The sequence below is a fragment of the Podarcis cretensis genome, assembly GCF_951804945.1.
Source record: "Podarcis cretensis genome assembly, chromosome: 5".
Classification (NCBI taxonomy): Eukaryota; Metazoa; Chordata; class Lepidosauria; order Squamata; family Lacertidae; genus Podarcis; species Podarcis cretensis.
In genome coordinates, this window is record NC_137174.1 from 22,683,856 (window position 1) to 22,704,102 (window position 20,247).

Genomic DNA, 20,247 nt, shown 5'->3' on the forward strand with positions numbered 1-20,247 from the left:
ATCTTAAACTGGTGTCAGAGGGGAGGAGATTCAGATGGGACTTCGCCGGTCTAGGGTTTATGACGTAGGGCTGCGCGCTGCGGCTTTGGAATGGAAGTTGAACTTCAATAAAGGCTTTTGTACATAACGACGATCGGGCGTTGGTCCTCTGTGAGCTGGGACCTAGGGGCAGCTCTGACACTTGGTTTTTGAACAGCTTAGTTCGCGAACGTTTTGGCTCCCGAACACCGCAAACCTGGAAGTGACTGTTCCAGTTTGCGAACTATTTTTGGAAGCCGAACATCCGACAGGGCTTCCAGGCTTCCAGTTGGCTGAAGGAGCTTCCTGCAGCCAATCAGAAGCCATGGTTTGGTTTCTGAACATTTTGGAAGTCGAACGGATTTCCAGAATGGATTCCGTTTGACTTCCAAGGTATGACTGTAATGGATTGGAGGGGAATGACTTTCCCACTACAGAAGAATATCTGCATAGTCAAAGGAATATATCCAGTAATTCCAGCCTCACCTTTTAACAAGAGAAAATATGGATTTAGGAAAGGAGTACCCACCTTCAGTGACATGTACCAATCTATGCTTTACAAGACTTTGAGACTTCTGGAAGCAGGCCTTGTGAAAAGCACCTCAGAGAAGCTTCTCAAAACTGCATGTTAATGATAGTTAATTGCAGCTGAACTACTAGCCCTGGAAGGATAGTATTACTGGGCCAGGTTATTTCTGAAAACAGCCATGGCACAAGATTATTTGTTGTTTTAACTGTGACAGACTCACACATCTACCGTTTTAGAAATCAGGATTTCTATATTATTATTAACAGACAGTTCAAAATTAGTGGACAGCCATTCCCAAGGCAGAATTGGGAAAAGGGTTGTGAGGATCCAATACAAGATCTTAGTGAAAAGATCGTCTAGTTGGGATTGAAATGCTTCACATACATTGCCACAGTAATTATTTTTTCAAGCAGCTCTGTAAAAGAAGGTCAGCATTTTTGTCCTTATTGCATATTGGGTGTGGGGTTTGTTGGCTGAGACCCAATGGCTTCCCTAGAGAAATGCAGTGGTTTGGATACTGTAAATATAAGCAGAAGTTATTCGATAATAATAATAATAAAAATGCCCATGGAACACTTTAGTGGAGCAGATGATAGGTTATGCTGCAGTTGACTGGCTTTCTAAATTAGATTTGCATGATTGTAGTGATTAGATACAACAAACATGATAGGGACAGAAGCTTTATTTGGATAAGTGAGGGACACAGCCAAATATCTTTCCCCTCATAAATAACCCAAGTTTGATGGCATCATGCAGGGGACAAGTGTTAACTGCTTTCCTCTCATTTGCTTGTTTAGATGTAGGTATTCATGGAAGGATAAAGAAATCCATTGAAAATTCACACAAGTACACACACATTAGTTTAACTGCACTGCCGGTTTCATTGAGGCATTATTGACCCCATAAACAATAGCAGGGTCATTCTGTCAGGAAATGAATAAGGTGTGTGGTTAATACACTTCTGAATTCTTTGTTTGCCCAAACAAACAGAGTTGCGTCAACATCACAAACTGGAATCACTAGGCTTCGGTATCTGTCATTGTGCAACTTTGGCCCAGTCCACAATTGATCATGATAAAAGTTGGGGCTGTTTTACATATGTGTGTTTCTTATGTATTTATAAATAAGTATAAATTGTTCCCTCCTAAAATATCAGGGCAGTGTACAATAATATGAAAACATTAAAAACATTTAAAAGCAATAGCACAGAAAATCCTTGAAATGGCTGGCTACTGAAGAAAATTTTATATAACTGCATAGATCTGTCAGCATAAAAAAACTATTCAAGAAAACCTTGCTTATGGCAGCATCAAGTGATAATGTGCAGTTATGCCTGAACCACCACCTGTTTTTGTTTTCTGTTTTGTTTATTTGCTGCTTCAATACATTTCAAACACACACATCCTTTCTTACAACCAAAACGATAAATGCAAACATTTAAATAATCCAGGATTGCTGTCATCTTGCTCCAGTAAAATGGTCTTCTTCAGTTATCTTGTGACAGATGTCCATATGCACCTCACTCTTGTGAGTACTTCAGCAAATGTTCCAGTTGTCAGTCAGTACTGGTTCTCAGAAAACAGTCAAAACCCTATATTAGGAGAACAAGTTGAGTCTCTGAATTTCCGTTCCATCATATAAAAGACCAGGATGTATCGGGTACCTGGCTAAACAAATACAGTGTTATAAAACCTTCCTGCATTTCCCTCCATGATTTCATTCACCATATACAAGCCTCTTCTTGATACTGATTGAGCTCAGTTAAAGCAAATAATTCCCCACCTAAAGTAATAGAAATGGTAGGATTTCCCCCTTATGACATCATTATGGGCATGAGTGGTCCCAAGCACATCCTCCTAGAGTCATTTTCTCCCTTTCCCTTTCCCACAAACCTACTTTGTAGCAAAGGAAAAGGGGTTCCCACAGCATGAAAGGTTACTGCTAGGTGTCTTTATATATATATATATATATATATATATATATATATATATATATATATGTATATAAATTTAAAATAAATACATTTATGAGAAAACAGATGCACATAAAAGTAAAAAAATACAATCAAACAAACAAATAACAGAAAAATCAAACAAACCACCACACTATAAGATGCAAGATTAATATAATTATCATCATATATACTCCTGATACTGAACACAATTATAAAACTTATAGAGAGAAAAATTAAAACTGACTTCCAATTAATCTCACTGTACTTTATGCTGGAGGAGACTCTTGAGAGTCCCATGGACTGCAAGAAGATCAAACCTATCCATTCTTAAGGAAATTAGCCCTGAGTGCTCACTGGAAGGACAGATCCTGAAGATGAGGCTCCAATAGTTTGGCCACCTCATGAGAAGAGAAGACTCCCCGGAAAAGACCCTTATGTTGGGAAAGATGGAGGGCACAAGGAGAAGGGGACGACAGAGGACGAGATGGTTGGACAGTGTTCTCAAAACTACCAGCATGAGTTTGATCAAACTGCGGGATGCAGTGGAAGACAGGAGTGCCTGGCGTGCTCTGGTCCATGGGGTCACAAAGAGTCGGACACGACTAAACGACTAAACAGCAACAACTTTATCTATCCATTACTTTATACCGCACAGTTACATATTTATTATATAATTTCTTTTTACCTCCCTACGAACTGATATTTATATAATACAGGGATCAGTCTAATTCTGCCAAGATGTTTCCTTTTATTCCATAGTTTTCTAAATATTCTTTGAAGATTCCTCAATCCTTATAGACTTATAGGCTGCTGCTAGGTGTCTATGGCTGAGAATATTGCCACAGCAGACTGCTGGACTGCAGGAACATTATAGTTCCCCAAGGGGTACAACAGAAGTCTCAGTTCTGGGACAAGGATGGCCAGTTATGAAGTATACCCCCCTCCCAAAAAAATGCCCACAAAACAGAAGACAGAAGAGGGCACTAATTCTCATACAATAAATTATAACTCAGATGAGATTGCGGGTTTTGGACTAGGTGATCTGAATGGTCCCTTCCAACTCTACAATTCTATGGTTCTATTTGTATAGAGATTTATTTATTTTTTGAATTGTCACTATAATTAGATGTAGCAGGAACTGCATCTCTGTTGAGAAAAGACAGGGAACCACTTTTTGTAGCTTCTGGAAAGAACTGAAAATGCTTTTGCTTGAGCAAGCTTTTCCACCTGGATGAAAATATTTTCAGATCTCTGCCTTGGGTGTTGATTCGTATTGTTTTAAAACCTATTTTTAGTTGTTACACTGCATGGTTGTAAATCACATTGAAATTTATCTGAAAGGTGATTCATAAGCAAACCAAGTGAGGACTATCCACAGACAGCCCTTCAAAATAGAGGACTGGCCTTTGAAAAGTGGGACACATGGCCACCCTAGCATGGGCTCCCCAATGCTGCTGCTGCTCTCATTACCATATTTCACAAATGCTGCTGTATTTAGGGAACATGGAAGGTGCAGCAGTGGAGACAGTTGGACCTTGCACATCAAATCATATAAGGTGAACCCAAAGTTGGGAGAGATTTGGATGTGATTAGGGCTCAGCTGAAATTTCTCAGAAAATGATTTTCTAGCCACTTTGTTTCCTGACCCATTTTTTCAAATTAGTTGTAAGGGCAAAAAAGAGAGGGAGAGAAGGATACAATTGGGATCATTAACATCTAGGGTCACACTGTTTAATTGGTATGTTGGTCAAATAAATCAGGGCTGGGGAACTTTTTCAGTTCAAGGGCAATGTTCCTTCATGGGCACTCTTCCAGGGTGATGTCTGTGGTGGGCAGTCTGAGAGGCCAAAAGTGGATGGATGGGGGCAGAGGGAAAAGTGGGTGAGGAAACAAAGGCGACTCTTACCTTTGTACAGGAAGCTACATTCTAACCAAGTGGAAGCCAGAGGTTTCTATAGACAGACACATCTCTCCATCCATGCAAGCAAGAATTCAAGGAGGTATTTCAGCCAGGCAAAAGCTTTTGAGATGGGCATTCAGCAGAACCACTGGGGGGGTATGGCCTGGGAGAGGGGACTTGAACTGGAAGAATTGTGAGGGTCAGATGGAGAACATTTACTCCTGTGCCTGAGGTTTTCCTCCCCTAAACTTTCCCTAAATCAAAGCTTTAGCTGATTGGCGGGTGCCAAGTTTAATTGCTAAAATCAAAATTTCATGGACAAATCTGTGAATTCAGATTACTTAAAAAAAAGAAGAAGCTATTTTGCACCTTTTGCATAGCTGACATTTAGAATAAAATACTAATTATGACCTTTAGTTCTGACAACATGAATGGTAGCAGTAACATCTTCATTTGTACATATTTTCCTTCAAAAACACACCCATAAATATGTTTTGCCAATTTGAACATTTAACCTTGCAGTCCTAATAGTCATGTGATATCTATTATTGTTGTTTTATTATACCTACTATGTTTAGACCAGCTGACTTATTCATTGTTGTTCTGTATCATAGTTTTTGCTTTGCTCAGATTATTCCTCAAGATCGTTTTAGAATATACAGTAGAGCGAATATTTTCTTCCTATTTGTTCCTGCTTGTTTTTCTTTCTTTCTACATGCAAGAGCTTTAGCTTTTTAAAAACATGTCATGTTGAATGCAGCCATCAGAGTAAAAAATGTTTAGGGCACATCTGTTTAATTCTTCGTCTGTCAAACTCTGCGTCTATCATTACTCTTGTCTCGATCTGGCATATAGCAAGATATTTCATAATGATGCAACATATTAAAGTTGTCTATTCTTTTGGCATTTATATTTCAAGAAACCTTTGTGGCATTTTCACTGTAATATTTATGAATGTTACTTTTTGTTTCCAGGCTAAATAAGAGTTCTATGCTTCATAGTGTAAATAAGATGATACAAACCATCAGCTACACATACTGAATCAGAGAGATCAAGTTAGAATAGATCGTTGAAAAGAAGTTATTTTCCTTCAAGACTTAAACTTTTGTTCTGAAGATACAGTGATGACAACTTCTAACCCAAACACATTACAGTGGTACCTCGGATTACATACGCTTCAGGTTACATATGTTTCAGGTTACATACGCTTCAGGTTACAGACTCTGCTAACCCAGAAATATTACCTCGGGTTAAGAACTTTGCTTCAGGATGAGAACAGAAATCAAGCAGCGGCAGCGCAGCGGCAGCAGGAGGCCCCATTAGCTAAAGTGGTGCTTCAGGTTAAGAACAGTTTCAGGTTTAGAACGGACCTCCAGAACGAATTAAGTACTTAACCTGAGGTACCACTGTACTCCAGTTTCTGGATCCTTCAGGCAAGCAGCATCAGGATGAGGTTACAATGGCCAGTCTCCTCCTTCAGGTCAGTCTCACTGTCATTAAACAGGCAGCAGCCAGCAGCTAGCAGCATCCTTCTGACTTAAATGGGTAGCAAGCAATGATAGGAGGAGTGCTGGCAGGCACTTGTCCCAGCTTTTACAGCTCTTTGAGGCAGAGTGAGTACTCCAGAATGGCCTTGTATCAATAGTAGCTGGGATAATGGAGACAGACAGTGAAATGTTGGCAACAACCCAAACAACAACAGGTTGACAACTTGCAGAGTCTTCCAGAGTTGGGCAGTTTGAGGGACACTTTTGGCAAGCTGAAGTTAAGCAACAGAACAGCAGGCATTTATGTGACCCCCCTGCTTTTATTTTCGGTATGGTCCACAGGGGGAGCTTAGGAGGGGGCACCAGATGGTGGTAGATTGTGTTTGGAGCATCTTCATGAGGGAGAGGCAGGTGTTGTCTGGTACCCAAAATACCGTGTCTTAACCAGCAGAATTGTGTCATGTGTGTGAGAGAGAGAAGTGGAGATGAGGATCACAAGAGACCAGGTGGTGACTGGTAGGCACAGGAGCAGTACAGTATGAGAAGAGAGACAATGGAGAGTGAGAGAGCAGCAGGGGACATTTGGTCAAAAAAAGCTGGAAGCAGGAAGTAAAAGTATGTGGACAGAAATGACAGAGTTCATCCCTGACTTGGCAGGTTAGGAAACCTTCAGGAATGCCCGATGTTAGGTATTCCAGATCATTAGGAAGAAAAAGGGATAGGAAATGGAGAGAAACATTTTGTGAATCTAACAGGAGAAGAAACTAAAAATAAATAAATTTTAGTTTCTTCTCTAGCACAGTGAATCGTCAGTTCTGTTGCTACCCCAGATGGCGGCCTCATTTCCTGTCATGGTGTTTCCTGAGCCTCAGACGGAATGAGAGTACCCATAAACATTTTTTTTTTACAAAAAAGCAGTGACTACCGGTAAATTGTTACTGGTTGCATCTGGAATTGGGGAATGTCCCCTCACTAAGCAGTGTCTCTGTTGTAATGTCCCCTCACTAAGCAGTGTCTCTGTTGTCTCTGAATGAATTGTCTAAGTGGGTAGCAAAAGTGTCTACTGTTTAATTTGTGAGTGCTTGTGGCACTGTGTTCAAAGGATCTCCACTGAGGGTTTTAAGTCATTTGCCCATCACCACCATTTTGTTTTTGTCATAATGCAACAGAAGGCATACACGCAGCCAAGGAAGACAAACAGCAGATAGTTAATACTTCATTGACAAAAACATGCAATTACAGCAGCCCCAAGGCACACTAGATATACATGCACACATGCTTCTAGCACCTATGTAGCCTGGGATCAACCACTAATCAACAAAGCCTCTGCAGTTCTCCATGAAGCTCTACCTCAAAAATGTCACAGCAGGTTTCTTTTCAAAGCAAAAATTTAGGATTATGTTAGCAAGCAGAATGATCACAACACCTGTGCTGAGAATCCTGATGTGTGTAATCAACATACTCCCCTTGGAAGAATTAAAATAAAAGTATATTTTTAGTTCTATATATCTGGCACACTTTCCTTTGACATTGGAGAAATCTAAAAGAGTTTGTGATTTAAAGCACATGATAATTTGAATAGGAATTTTAATCCTTCCATATCACAAAAAAGCCCTTCTTCATTGAGTCCCCACAAAAATTACATTGTACACCATGGTAGACAACCTTTTGACAGGATCAATTTGCCGTGCTTGATGCTTGATTTCTGTGAAAAACAGCTTTTGACTTTGAAAGTAATTTTCAAAAGGTGTTCATTGTTCAAAGTATATCTCTATATCTAAAAAGGACTTGAAATGAAATGTCTTCAGATAATACATGAAGGAAACGTCAAAACACAACCAGCTTTGTTAGCCACCATAATTGAGAAGGTAAACAAGTTGTTGCTGATCTAAGATTTAAGCAATCCTTGAAGCCTTTGGTTATATTTCAGTATGGCAGTCTAGGTAGATGTTCTGTGCAATGTACCTGTGGAATTCTCATTGTGAGTCTATTATTTGTTGATGCCATATGTGACAAAAAAGTTGGTTTTGTTGGATAGGTTGAATCAACAAGTGTTTCTTTTTCCCCCCTGCCAGCAAATGATTAATTAATGACAGCCTCTGATGGGCCATGGTTCCAGGAAGGAGAGTTTAAAAGGAGATGATTTGAAGAGAGACAGGTAGTTGTGGGGGTTGAGAGGGTTGGTTGAGGCGGGTTGGAATTGAGGTTGGAGAGGTTGTGACATAGGTAGGGAGACAGGCTGAGGTATAAAGAGTGAATGGGAGAAAGACTTGGTTCTGGAAAAAACAACTTCCACTCGGAACATATTGTGAAGGACAAAGTGTGGTGTCCTGTAGGAGGAATAGACCGGAATTTTACTGGGAGGCAGAGGTTGAGCCAGGAGAAATAGGAGCTGGAAAGGAACAGCCTACTTGGGACTCAAATCTAGTCTGGAGGGGAGAGATTATTTCTTCCAAGGAAAAGAAGAAACTCCCAGACCCAGTGAAGGGAGGGGGTGTGGAGAACCCTTTGGTCTATTACTTAAAGTAACTCAGGGGCAGGATTGTTAAAGGGGTGGATAACTGAAAAAAAGTATCACCGTATAAAGGAACCAAACCTATAATGCAAAAACAACTGAGGACAAATTAAAGTGAAATCGCACTATATTCCTGAAGTAACCTAAGTTTAATCCATTTGTGTTTGTGGCGTTTGCCCTCCTAGGTGTGTGACATCATACTGGGTTCATAAGGAAAGGGTTAACTAATTGTAAAATGACTAACCAATGGGAACCCAAGGGGCAGCGTTAACAGTGTATAAGGTTTAATCACAGAGGGTTTTTTGCGGGGGAGAGTTAGAGTTAGGGTGGTTGGGAAGACAGTCTGGAGTTAGAAGAGACAGAGAAGATAAGTCTGTGAGTTGGGCTACGCTGGTGTGAGAGAGTGAGAGAATTTGTTAAGAGGAGTCAGTCAAACAGCTGAGATAATCAGTCAGAAGGTATTAGGAAGGTATAGGCCGGTAAAGAAATTAAAGTTAAGATACTGACAGGAATATTATCTGAGAAACCATAAACTTGTTAATGTTTGTAAAATAAACTTGTTTTTTTTGGTTCACTTTTAACAACTGTCTGAACTCAGTGTCTTATCAGAGAGTAACAGGTTGGTGGCAGCAGGAAAGCGAGCATAGTGGTGGCACAGGGATCAACAGACCGTTAAACATCCGGGGACCCTGTGCGATCACCACAGTGTCATATACTGTCTTGCTTTAAATACCGTATTTTTCGCTCTATTGGATGCAGTTTTTCCCCTCCAAAAATTGAGGGGAAATGTGTGTGCGTCCTATGGAGCGAATGCAGGCTTGTGCCATAGCCGCGCGCAACCCCTCCGGCAGGGAGAGGCTGCACGGGGCTAAAGGGGAAGCCAAAACAGCAAGCGGGATCCATCCCGCTCGCTGCCTTGCCTTCTTCCATAGCTGCGCGCAACCCCTCCGGCAGGGAGGGGTTGTGTGCAGCCTGTACGTTGCTCTTTGGGGCTGGGGGGGGGGAATATTTTTTTTTTTTATTTCCCCCCCTAAAAACTGGGTGCGCCCTATGGTCCGGTGTGCCCTATGGTGCAAAAAATACGGTAAATCTTTATTGTTTATTTAAAGAAAACCTATCTGAGACTCCAACTTACTAAATATCCCCTCATAAAGGTCTCCCGCAGGATACTCTGGGCTAGAATTTTAAGAGGAAAGGAAAAGAAACCTTCAGGTAAAGGGTTGTTCAGTGAGGTGGGGGCAATTTATCTAAGTGAGAGCAGGCCCAACGGCGTGAGTGTAAAAAGTACCGTCGCTCCCATGTCTCACCATACAATCATTGAAGTTGTATTACTGGTCTTCACATTTTCATTTTTCAGTGGGTAAATATATAGAGGTCTATTGTGTCAGTTGTCTTATAACTTTATAAATGTCATATTAGGAAATAGGAAGGACCATTGCTCAGGGGTGGAACTAGTATGAAACTAATGAAGCTTAAACTTCAGGGCCCCCATCCCAAAAATGCCCCCAAACAACTTTAGTCCCCATTGCTAAATCTTTTTTGAGTCTACTAGATCCAATTTGAGTTGTAAGATTCAAATTGATTTTTTCCCCAGTGTATATTTCAACAGTCCCAAAATTTGAGAGTCAGTAGTGGTGATCTGTCATGGAACAACCCCACTAAAGAAGATAGGCGTGGTTAGCTTCTTTCGTCTTCTTGCTGGTTGTGAAAGGGTTCCCATAACAGCTTCAGGGCCCCCAAAATGTAGGTCCACATAGTCAGTGGACACATTCATATTCAGTGACAATTGTCTTCACTATGGACTAGAGTCTTACTGAGACAATGACTTTGTGTACACTGAATGTATGAGGGGAGGTGGAATTTATGTGTAGAGGCTCTCTGCGTGATAGCAGATTCTGCTTTTTGCAGGGCTTCTCGTCTCAGAAATTTGTGTAGAGCTTTTGTATGTACAAGATGTATATTTGGAGGCTATGCTGAGAAGTTTGGTTGTACATGAAGAGGTTGGAGGCAAGCCAGTGGCTGTGATCCAACCTCTCCAGTTTCTCAGGGTGCAAGGGATCACTGTCTACATAATGCTTAGTTAAGACAGTTATATTTGTCAGGGAATGGTAAACAAAAAAACTGCTGAAGTAACTAAACATTAAGAAAGGGATTCTGTGGATAACATGTTCTTTTAAAAATGCAATTAAAATATATTTACCACAACTGACTTCTCACCCCATGAGCAGAGAAACGATAAAGAAAGATAATGTGCCTGTATTTCAAAAAGGATATATTGACTTTTTAACTGAGGGAAAAAATAGATGCTTTGGAATTGTGGCACTGCAGGTTGAATATGATGATAATAAATATCCTGGAAAATTCTGAAGGCAGAAATGCTGACACTATTGCAAGCAAATCTACTTAAAGAATTATTAAGCACAAGAAAATCTTCCCTCCAGAGCATCAGAGAGGAAACTGCATCAGGTCTTAATGGGACCATCTAATCCCAGAGTCTGACCCTGGCTGCCTTCTCAGCAAAATATCTGGACAAATAGATTAATTTATGAAAAGTCAGGGAAAGTTGTGAAATGTGTTGGAATCAAACAAAGATTTATTTCTCTCTAGACTTTTTACTTCGGTCTTTTAAACAGATGACAGATCTGTAGAGAGATAAAACCTCAGCTCTGTCAGCTAACTATAAACCGTGCATTAATCAAACATCAATGGAAGCAATGGAAACATTTTTCTTTCACCACTTCCAAATGTTTTGCTTTTACTAAAAGCATAAGGGCAATAAGAGAGCAGTCCTACTATACATGTTGACTTAGAGGTAAATCCCACAGTTTAATAAAACTTATTTCCTTGTAAGTGGGGGTGGCCAGTGGGCAAAGGCACTGTTGCAGACCTGGCCTCCCAGCAACAGGGTCACTACTGCCCACCAGAACAAAACTTGGCAACAATGGCATCAGAGTGGTTCAGACGCACTGGTGGAACCAATTCTGCCCTCCTGCCAATGTACCCAAACGACCTCACCTGTGATCTGCCCCACCCTCTCAGCATCCTGGTATTTGTCAACAGTGTACAGAAAGGCCAGGTATGTAAAAGTATGTTTAGGATTGCAGCCAAATCATCAAACGTTTAACTGTATAATGAATTTGATACAGTTTTTCCCCACCCCAGTGAATCCCCACAACAAATTAAAATTGTACAGCGGATTCACCACAGTGCTATTTTTCTAGAAGAAATGCTGGAACTCACCATGAACACCTCCCTTGTTCTCTTATAATAGCAATAATGTCCACCTGAGAGGTGCTGGAACTTGCAAGTTCTGGATGGCAAGTTCCCTGCCTTGCTTCTCTCCACCTGGGTTGGGGTGGGACCTGGCAGGCTCCATAAAGGACTGCTGCTGCTGCTGCTGCTGCTGCTGGACAGAGGGCTCCTTTTTGTTTTTTTAGTTGTTTTTATTTTTTATCCATGTCATTTTTAATTGTGATTGATATTAATGATGTATTCTTAGCTTTAGATTTCATGATTTATGTGAAAATTGTTTTCCATTTGGTTGTGTACTTTTTGATTTGTTTTATTTATTGCTTATGACTTTTGCTATGTTGGTGATATCTACATGGTGCCTAGGGAACAACTTGCACCTTAATATCAGCAAGAAAAAGGAGATGGTGTTGGAGGAAGAGAGGAGAACTAGCCCCGCTGTACATTGGGGAGGGCTGTGTGGAGAGAGTCTCTTCCTTTAAATTCCTAGGAGTTTAACTCAGTGAATACCTTACTCGGAAAATAAATACAACCCAGGTGGTTAAGAAAACCCAACAGAGACTCCGTCTCCTCAGAGTATTGCGAAAGAACAATGTCAATCAACATTTGATGATCTCCTTCTACCGGTCAACAATAGAAAGTGTCCTTTCCTACTGCATCATGGTGTGGTACACTGGTTTGACATCAACTGATAGGAAGTGCCTACAGAGGGTGGTGAATACAGCACAAGATATTGTGGGCTCTCCCATGAATCCGCTGGATGAAATAGCGACGTTGCCTCAGGAGAGTGAGGAAAATTCTCAGGGATGATTCACACCCTGGCCGGCACTTTCTTGATCTCCTGCCCTCAGGCAGAAGATATAGAAGCATGATTAGTCGCACCAACAGGGTAAAGAACAGCTTCTATCTGTGGGCTGTTAGGCTGCTGAATGAAAAGATAACAACAGGGCAAGTGACTTTCGGGTTTGGTGGGTGTGCGTCAGTAAACGAGGGGAATTAAGACTAAGAGAGTTGAGTGGGGGGTGCTCGTGCAATCTCACTGTATACAAGTTGTACAAGTGACAATAAAGTATTTCAATTTCAATTATGTAAATCTTTTCATGCTGTAAGCCACCTTGAGCATTATTTTAACTATGGAAAGGCGGCATACAAATAAAATGATGATGATAGATGATAGATAGATGATAGATAGATAGATAGATAGATAGATAGATAGATAGATAGATAGATAGATACATGTAATATCTCTTAGAACGAGTGGCCCAAAATGCTGCAAGATGGTGGTGGTTCTCAAGTTGTGGGCTGGGCTCCTCTTTAAAAGTGCAGAGAGCTTGATTGGAGGGCACCCGGGAGGAATAGGATTCTGGGAGAAGCCTGTGGCTTCTCAGAATCCAAGACCTAGGTCTTTATGAAGTGATTCACATTGGATTAGGGGAGATCATCATTCCTCACTCGCTCCATCATACCAGTTTGATTTGGGGAAGAGCTGCTCCTTTGTTCTCATGTTATTTCCTTGCATATGGTTTTATAAGAGATGAGAGATGGCTTGTTGCCTTCCACTTTGTAATGCTAGTGTTGGATTAGGGCCCACACACATCAGCAAATAGCAATGAATGCTGCACATTATGGTGTGGAACAGATGTTTTAGAAGTGTGTGGTGAGGGAGAGGTAAAAATAAGTTTAGGAAATCAGGCTTGGTTCAAGAGATACTGTTTTAAGAGGCACTCCATAAGTCGTTCTCCAAAAAAATGTTCTTGCAACTTAATTGTTTCCAAGAGCGCATGCTGTGCCATTTTAAGTGTTTTCCCATTTTGCATGGGAAGATGAGCTGGTACAGAATTAGTCACAAGGGGGAAAAGAAGTTGTTAGGCCTTTATTGGCATTGATAAAGAAGGGCTTCCCACCCTCAGTTCAGGCATGGGACCTCCAGAACACGAAGTGCCTTATTACATTCTAGTCCAATCAAAGCCTTGCCAGTGCACTAATGATAGGAGTATGAAAGCCCTAAAGTGGAAGGGAGAAATACAGGGAAAATTGAGAAAGACACTGTAAGAACAAAGCATTTGGTGGACCCACAGTCATTAAACTTAGGAACTCATATTCAAAGATCCAAATGACACCCCCTCCCCCCCCGTACAGTTATTTCTTCTTTTCTTCTCTGCACACAGCATCCACAGTGAGAAAATCAAGCCTATTCATTCTTATATGTCCCCTTTCATATATATTGAGAAAACATAAGAACAGTCTTTTTAAAGAAGTAATTTTTCTTCTGTTCAGCAAGAAAGCGTTTTCATTATGTTGTTTTGTACCATTTTCCCTTGCATCTGTCTGGCTTATCTAGCTCTCCTGTCTCCTTCACCTTCTTATATCAATCCTACATTGCTCTGTTTCATCCAGTGTTCCCATTCTTCTTCCCTTCTTCCCTCTCTATATTTAACCAAATAATTGCCAGCTCAAATTGGCTGCTGTATGTATTCTACCTATTTTTGTAGTAAGCTGCACAGCCTGGTCTCCTTGGCAACACTTCCCCCAGGTGGGATTGGACAACTGACTGAGGTAGGCAGAGACCTCCAGGTATCCCACCTGGGGGAAGGCAAAGCCAAGCCTATGCTGTTGGGGCTGCTCCAGATCTAGGGGCTGCACGCGTCCACACAAAGGGCGCCCCCCATTTTAAGCGGGAAGCGGTCATTCTGCCTCATTCCTGTTCCCCCCATCTTCTGGAAATTGCAGTTTTGTTGTAGTACACTGCAGCTCTAGGTTATGGGTCTTGGGTGTTCATGTGGAATCATATACATGTATAGACAAGGCAGGGCTGTCTTAAGCATATGCAGTGCCGGGGTGCAAAAATCCACCTGGCCGGGGCCCCCCCTGCCTTCTGGATGGAGCTATTGCAACCAGAGCTTGGTCGGATGCCGGGTGTTGGCAACAGAGAGGGGGTTACAAATAAAATTAAATGGCCAGGGACTCCGCCGAGCCAATTTCTGTGTTGCCTTCATTGCCCTCCTTGTTCACATGTTGCCCTCCGTCTCCAGCAAGGTGCCAAAATCTGGGATGCTGGGCAGGGGGGCAGGGGGGCAGGGGGTTGGAGTGGAGAGCCGCCAGCAGCAGAAGGGCCTGCCACAGCGCACCAACTGACGGATGGGCTCTTCCCCGGACTCAACTCTCAGGCCCGGACTCTCGGCCTGGCACCCCTGAGAGCCCGGCACCCATGTGCCCCACACCCCTAGCACCTATGGGTAAGACGGCCTTGAGACAAGGGTCTGTAGTAGCAGAAATATTGACTCTGCTGAGCTAGATCACCCTCCTTTCCTGAATTAATCATCAACTAAGAGGTAGAACTGGTCCAATAGCTTTAGACTTGGCCTGCTTAATGTCTACAAAAAGACTGTATCCATCCACTGGAATAAACAACAACAATGAAGGCTCTCTCTCTCTCTCCATTTTTTCTGTTATGTACCTCAGTTGCACACCCTTGTTTATTTGGCTCACTCTCTGCTCATGTAGAAATATGTCAGTGAGTGTTCTCCCCATTCAGCCATTGCCTTCATTCAAAGTATGGTTCCTTTAAAAATAAGTCACACCAAGGTCCTAGGAATTCTTGCACTCCTGATTTTTTTACATAGTTTTTGCCCTTGAAGACAATAATGTTTTGTACAGTAAGAGGTTGGATAGCTTCACAGCAGATGAAATTGCAGTTTCTAATCATAATAAAAACAGCATATATTCCACAATCCTTATCTTATATTGATGCTACTAGGTAGTGTGGGTTTTCAATATTCTTAGGTTGGTGTCAGAAAATATATTACACAGTATATAAAGTATTAAATGTCACACATGCTGGATGTGATAGAAGACTGTTTCAATTGTATTATCTGCCTATCCAAATTACTGGTAGAAACCTGATTGCTTTGAATGTTTATGGCTACTGAAAATGTATTTAATAAAACAGCCATTTTGATTTAAGACTGGTTTCTTGTAAAAATTTATTTGTGAAACCTTGAGAGGAGGGAAATCATGGTAATCAAAATTGTACCTGAACTACATTGTACCTGATAGAAAAAGGGTATCATGCATGTACAGTAGATTGGCTAGATGCAACCTTTGATAGTTGTGCAGAAGAGGGAATTTCAGTAGCTGGCATGCCAAACTATTCCAGATGAATTTCATTTCTTTTTTGAAAGTGTTGCAAGCTTGTGGATCAGGGAATGCTGTGGATGTAGTATATCTTGATTTCAGTAAGGCTTTTGACAAAGTCCCCCATGATATTCTTGTGGAGAAGCTAGTTAAAATGTAGCTGGGTGAGGTAAGTGTTAGGTGGATTTGTACCTGGTTGACTGATCAAACCCAAAGAGTGCTCACCAATGGTCCCTTGTCATCCTGGAATAAAGTTACAAGTGGGGTGCCACAGAGCTCTGTCCTGGGCCCGTTGTTGTTCAATGTCATTATAAATGACTTGGATGAAGAAATTTAGGGGATCAAATTTTCAGATGAAACCAAGCTGGGAGGGGGTAGCTAATGCCACAGAACAGAGAATTGGAATTCAAGATGACTGTAATAGATTGGAGAACAAAATGAGCTTCAATAGAGACAAATATAAATTCTGTACTTAGGAAGAACCAACAGCACAAATATAAGATTGCCAGTAGTAACTGTGAAAAGGATCTAGGGGTCTTAGCAGACCACAAGCTTAACATGCTTTATAATGCTATTCAAGGCTGCATCAATAGAAAGGAAATAATAGCACTGTTCTTTTCTGTCTTGGTCAGACCACACCTGGGGTACTGTCTCCAGTTCTGGGCACCACAATTTAAGAAGGATATTGGCAAGCTGGAATGTGTGTAGTGGAGGGTGACCAAGATGAACAAGGGTCTGGAAAACAAGCCTTTTGAGGAACAGTGGAGGGAACTGGGTATGTTTAGCCTTGAAAAGAAGGGATTGAGAGGAGATATGGTAGCCATCTTCAAATATCTTAAGGGCTGTCACATGGAGGATGGAGCAAGCTTGTTTCTCTTGCTCTGGAGGGTAGGATTCAAATCATTGAATTCAAGTTACAAGAAAGGAGATTCTGACTAAACATTAGGGAGCCCCTTCTCTAGATTTGTTGTGGTTGTGGTTGTGGTTGTTGTTGTTAGATTCATTACAGAAGCACTGGTGGCTGTTTCATATTGGATTCATTTAGTTTGTTTGTGGATTTTATCTTTTAACATGTTGTGCACTTCATCGTTATGATTATGCTAAAGTTCCACCCCCCATAATTATGTATTGTATTATGTTGTGATGCCATGAATTAAGGAATAAAATTTAGCTGTACAGTGCTTCACAATTCCCATAGAGTTCTTTGTGTTTGGCAAGGGTGGATTATATAGGCCCACGGTAATAATGAGTTTCTTACCTTCTAACATAAAATAAAATTACTGTAAAATAAATTAAAAGCTTGTTAGCAGTACAACAGAGGAAGGGAAATCACCACAAAGATGTTCATAAATCAGTTCCAGAAAATCATTACAGGTAACATATACCAACATCTCAAAGAAACTCAAAGCAAAGAAAGTATATAAACAATGTGGTTCGATGTCTGCAGGGTTCTTTTCATTTGGGAAGGTGATTACTTGCTAATAGGAACAAGTTGTTGATGTTTCCTCAGTAGTACCATGTGACTGGAGATTGTTTCCTGACAGAGCAGTTTGCCTGCAGGGTGAGGTCTGTGATGAATATGTGAGAAAAGAAGGACAATGGTCAGTTTTAAGTTTGTAGAGAGTTTAGAAGTAGGTAGCATAGAGTGTCATGAACTGGAAGAATCTTTGAATGCGTGTTCTCTCTCATATAAGATCAGGAGGCTGGGAGGGAGTTTCATTTGTTGTTATTACTCTGTAATTCTGTTTAAGTTTGAAAAATCAATAAAACAGGGGTGGCCAACTCCCAAGTGACTGTGATCTACTCACAGAGTTGAAAACTGAAAACTACCCCCTTTGTGGGGTTCAGGTCAAAGTTGTTGAGCTTTTTTGGGGGAAGCCAAAGTGGTTGAGCTTCTTTGGGGGGAGCCAGTGATCTACCTGTTGGACATGCCTACAATAAAATATGTTCTTAAAGAAGAAGCATTTTCAATCTGATCTAGCCTGCTTGCTTCAAAGAGGCTCGATCTGTATTTGTGCCGTTTTCCAAAAAGTTACATCCAATTTTTACCACCCCATTTTTTTACAGGAGGAAGGGGGCATTTCAGCATTTTTTTGTGGGGAGCAAAACTGTTCAAAGGGTTTGTAGGGCCTTACCAGCAGCAGTGTTTTGTGTTCTGCTTTTCCACTTTCATTTTTTCTGCTGGTACCAAGAGAAAGCCCCTTCCTAGGAAGCCTTCAAACATGTTTTCTCTTATGGAAATTGCTGCCCTTTCAGGAACACCAGCACCTAATTTTGAGCTGAAAATTCTCCATGGAAAACTTTTGGCTCAACTTGAAAAAGCACCCTCCAGCACTTTATTATCAAAAGGAATCTAAATTATGTAGCACTGCCCCTAGACTTCACCTCTGGGGGAAATGGCAAACACTTACTAATGGCATCATAAATTGTCACCAATATACTTTGATTAATGAAGATCTGACTCTCTTCCAGTGTTTTAAGATATTGTATTTGACCTTTATAAAGAACAACTGGTTTAAATATGAAAAGCTACCACCTGTAACCAATACCACCTTCCCATTTGCTGGTGAAATATACCTCAGTTCTTGGTAGCAAACTTTTTTTCTGCTCTCATTATCTGACTTAGCTGTGAGGGAGTTTCTATGGTCCAAATTAAATAAAACTTCTATATATAAACATTTGTTATTTTTCATTAGATGTTTGTATAACCAAACTTTGCAAAGCTATACAAAGCAGAAGTACCTACAGAAGTATTTTACCCCCTTTACTTTTTAATTCCACCAACTCACTCCCAGCTTCATAATTGTAACAATCATGGTACTGCATCTTGGTACCTGCTAAATAACGAAATAGCAGTGGTAGCAGACACAAACAAACATCAATCTCTCACAATAAAGGGTAAGATGTATACACACACACACACACACACACACACACACACACACACGGTGGCTGTTTTATTCCTTCAAGCTTTTAAAGCCAAGTTTTGACTAATCTTGCCAAGTCTTTGGCTCAGCTTAACTTGAGCATTCTATATGGATAAGTGACTTCAATTCTCAATTGGAAAGAATTCAGTGTAGTTTTCTTAGATAGATTTTTGGCTTAACATTCCTTATTATGGAAGTGGGGGAATGATCAATTGAATATAAAGCTTGGATAAATGTCTTCAACTTGTAATTGTGCCTGTACTTTTTTGCTGTTCCCTTTAGTCATATTCATTTACTGCTCTGATTCCTATGTCCGAGAAAGAAAATTTGTATACTGTATTAGGTTTCTCCTCAATGGTTTGGGGTAATAACGGGCCAAAGAAGGCTCAGTACTCTATGACTGAAAGCTTAATAGACCAAGATTTGCAGTGATAAATCTTGCTGTCTTCTATTTATTAATGATATCTCGAAGTGTGGAATTGCCAGAGCTTGATGCTTGCAGACATTCACTATTTACAAACAGAGAAGAGAATTTATGCTTGCATGTTTTAACATTCTGCCTTCCACTTTGCTAACTAGTGAATTTAGTAAAGTTCCACTTAATGAATATCTTTGTCACTTGGAATCAGAGAGAGAGAGAGGAGATCTGTGTGGTGTGTGTTTCACTATTGCAGTTTGCATACAAGGAGTCCAGAGAGAGGCTTATTCAGAAATGTGTTCTGAAGACCTATCGAAACTCTGGTATCTTCCTAGACATGTCGCTGTCTATGGTACTGAAAATCCAGCTCAGTTCTTTCTATAAAAAGGTAAAGGACCCCTGACACTTAAGACCAGTCGTGGACGACTCTGGGGTTGCGGCACTCATCTTGCTTTACAGGCCGAGGGAGCCAGCGTTTGTCCACAGACAGTTCTTCCGGGTCATGTGGCCACCATGACTAAGCCATGACTAAGCCGCTTCTGGCGCAACGGAACACTGAAACCAGAGCAGCGCACGGAAACGTTGTTTACCTTCCCGTTGGAGCAGTACCTATTTATCTACTTGCACTTTTGGCGTGCTTTCAAATTGCTAGGTTGGCAGGAGCTAAGACAGAGCAATGGAAGCTCACCCCATCACGGGGATTCGAACCGTCGACCTTCTGATCAGCAAGCCCAAGAGGCTCAGTGGTTTAGACCACAGCGCCACCCATGTCCCCAGTTCTTTCTATGCTCAATACAAATTACAGACACACCCACACATGTTCTACGCATGCATAACCACATATGCATGTGGTGCCTGGAAATAAATAAATAAATGGAATCATAGTAGGAAATGGTGGGAGAGAGCTCGAGAGTCCTTGTGGCTCATGAGGAGACCCTCCTTGGATCTGATGAGGATGTCAGTGAGGGTGGAGGAAAGCCCCAGAGGCTGGAGGTGCAGCAGGGCTTTGTTAACATTGCTCAGCCTCCCCGCTGAACAGCTGACATGAGGGGTAGTGCAGTGGTGGCAGCAGCAACTGCTTTCCACCCAGCCTCCAGCCAGCCTCAGAACTCCCAC

At 41.3% G+C, this 20,247-nt stretch overlaps 1 protein-coding gene and 1 long non-coding RNA gene across 3 annotated transcripts in view; both read left to right on the top strand.

Moving 5' to 3' along the window:
• NRG3 (neuregulin 3) overlaps positions 1-20,247 on the top strand; it is a 610,117-nt gene that overhangs the window by 355,540 nt on the left and 234,330 nt on the right. The gene's annotated exons all lie outside the window — the stretch shown is intronic.
• LOC307216016 lies at positions 12,124-12,736 on the top strand. Its single transcript, XR_013838883.1, has 2 exons — positions 12,124-12,387; positions 12,529-12,736. It is a non-coding gene; the product is annotated as an uncharacterized lncRNA (long non-coding RNA).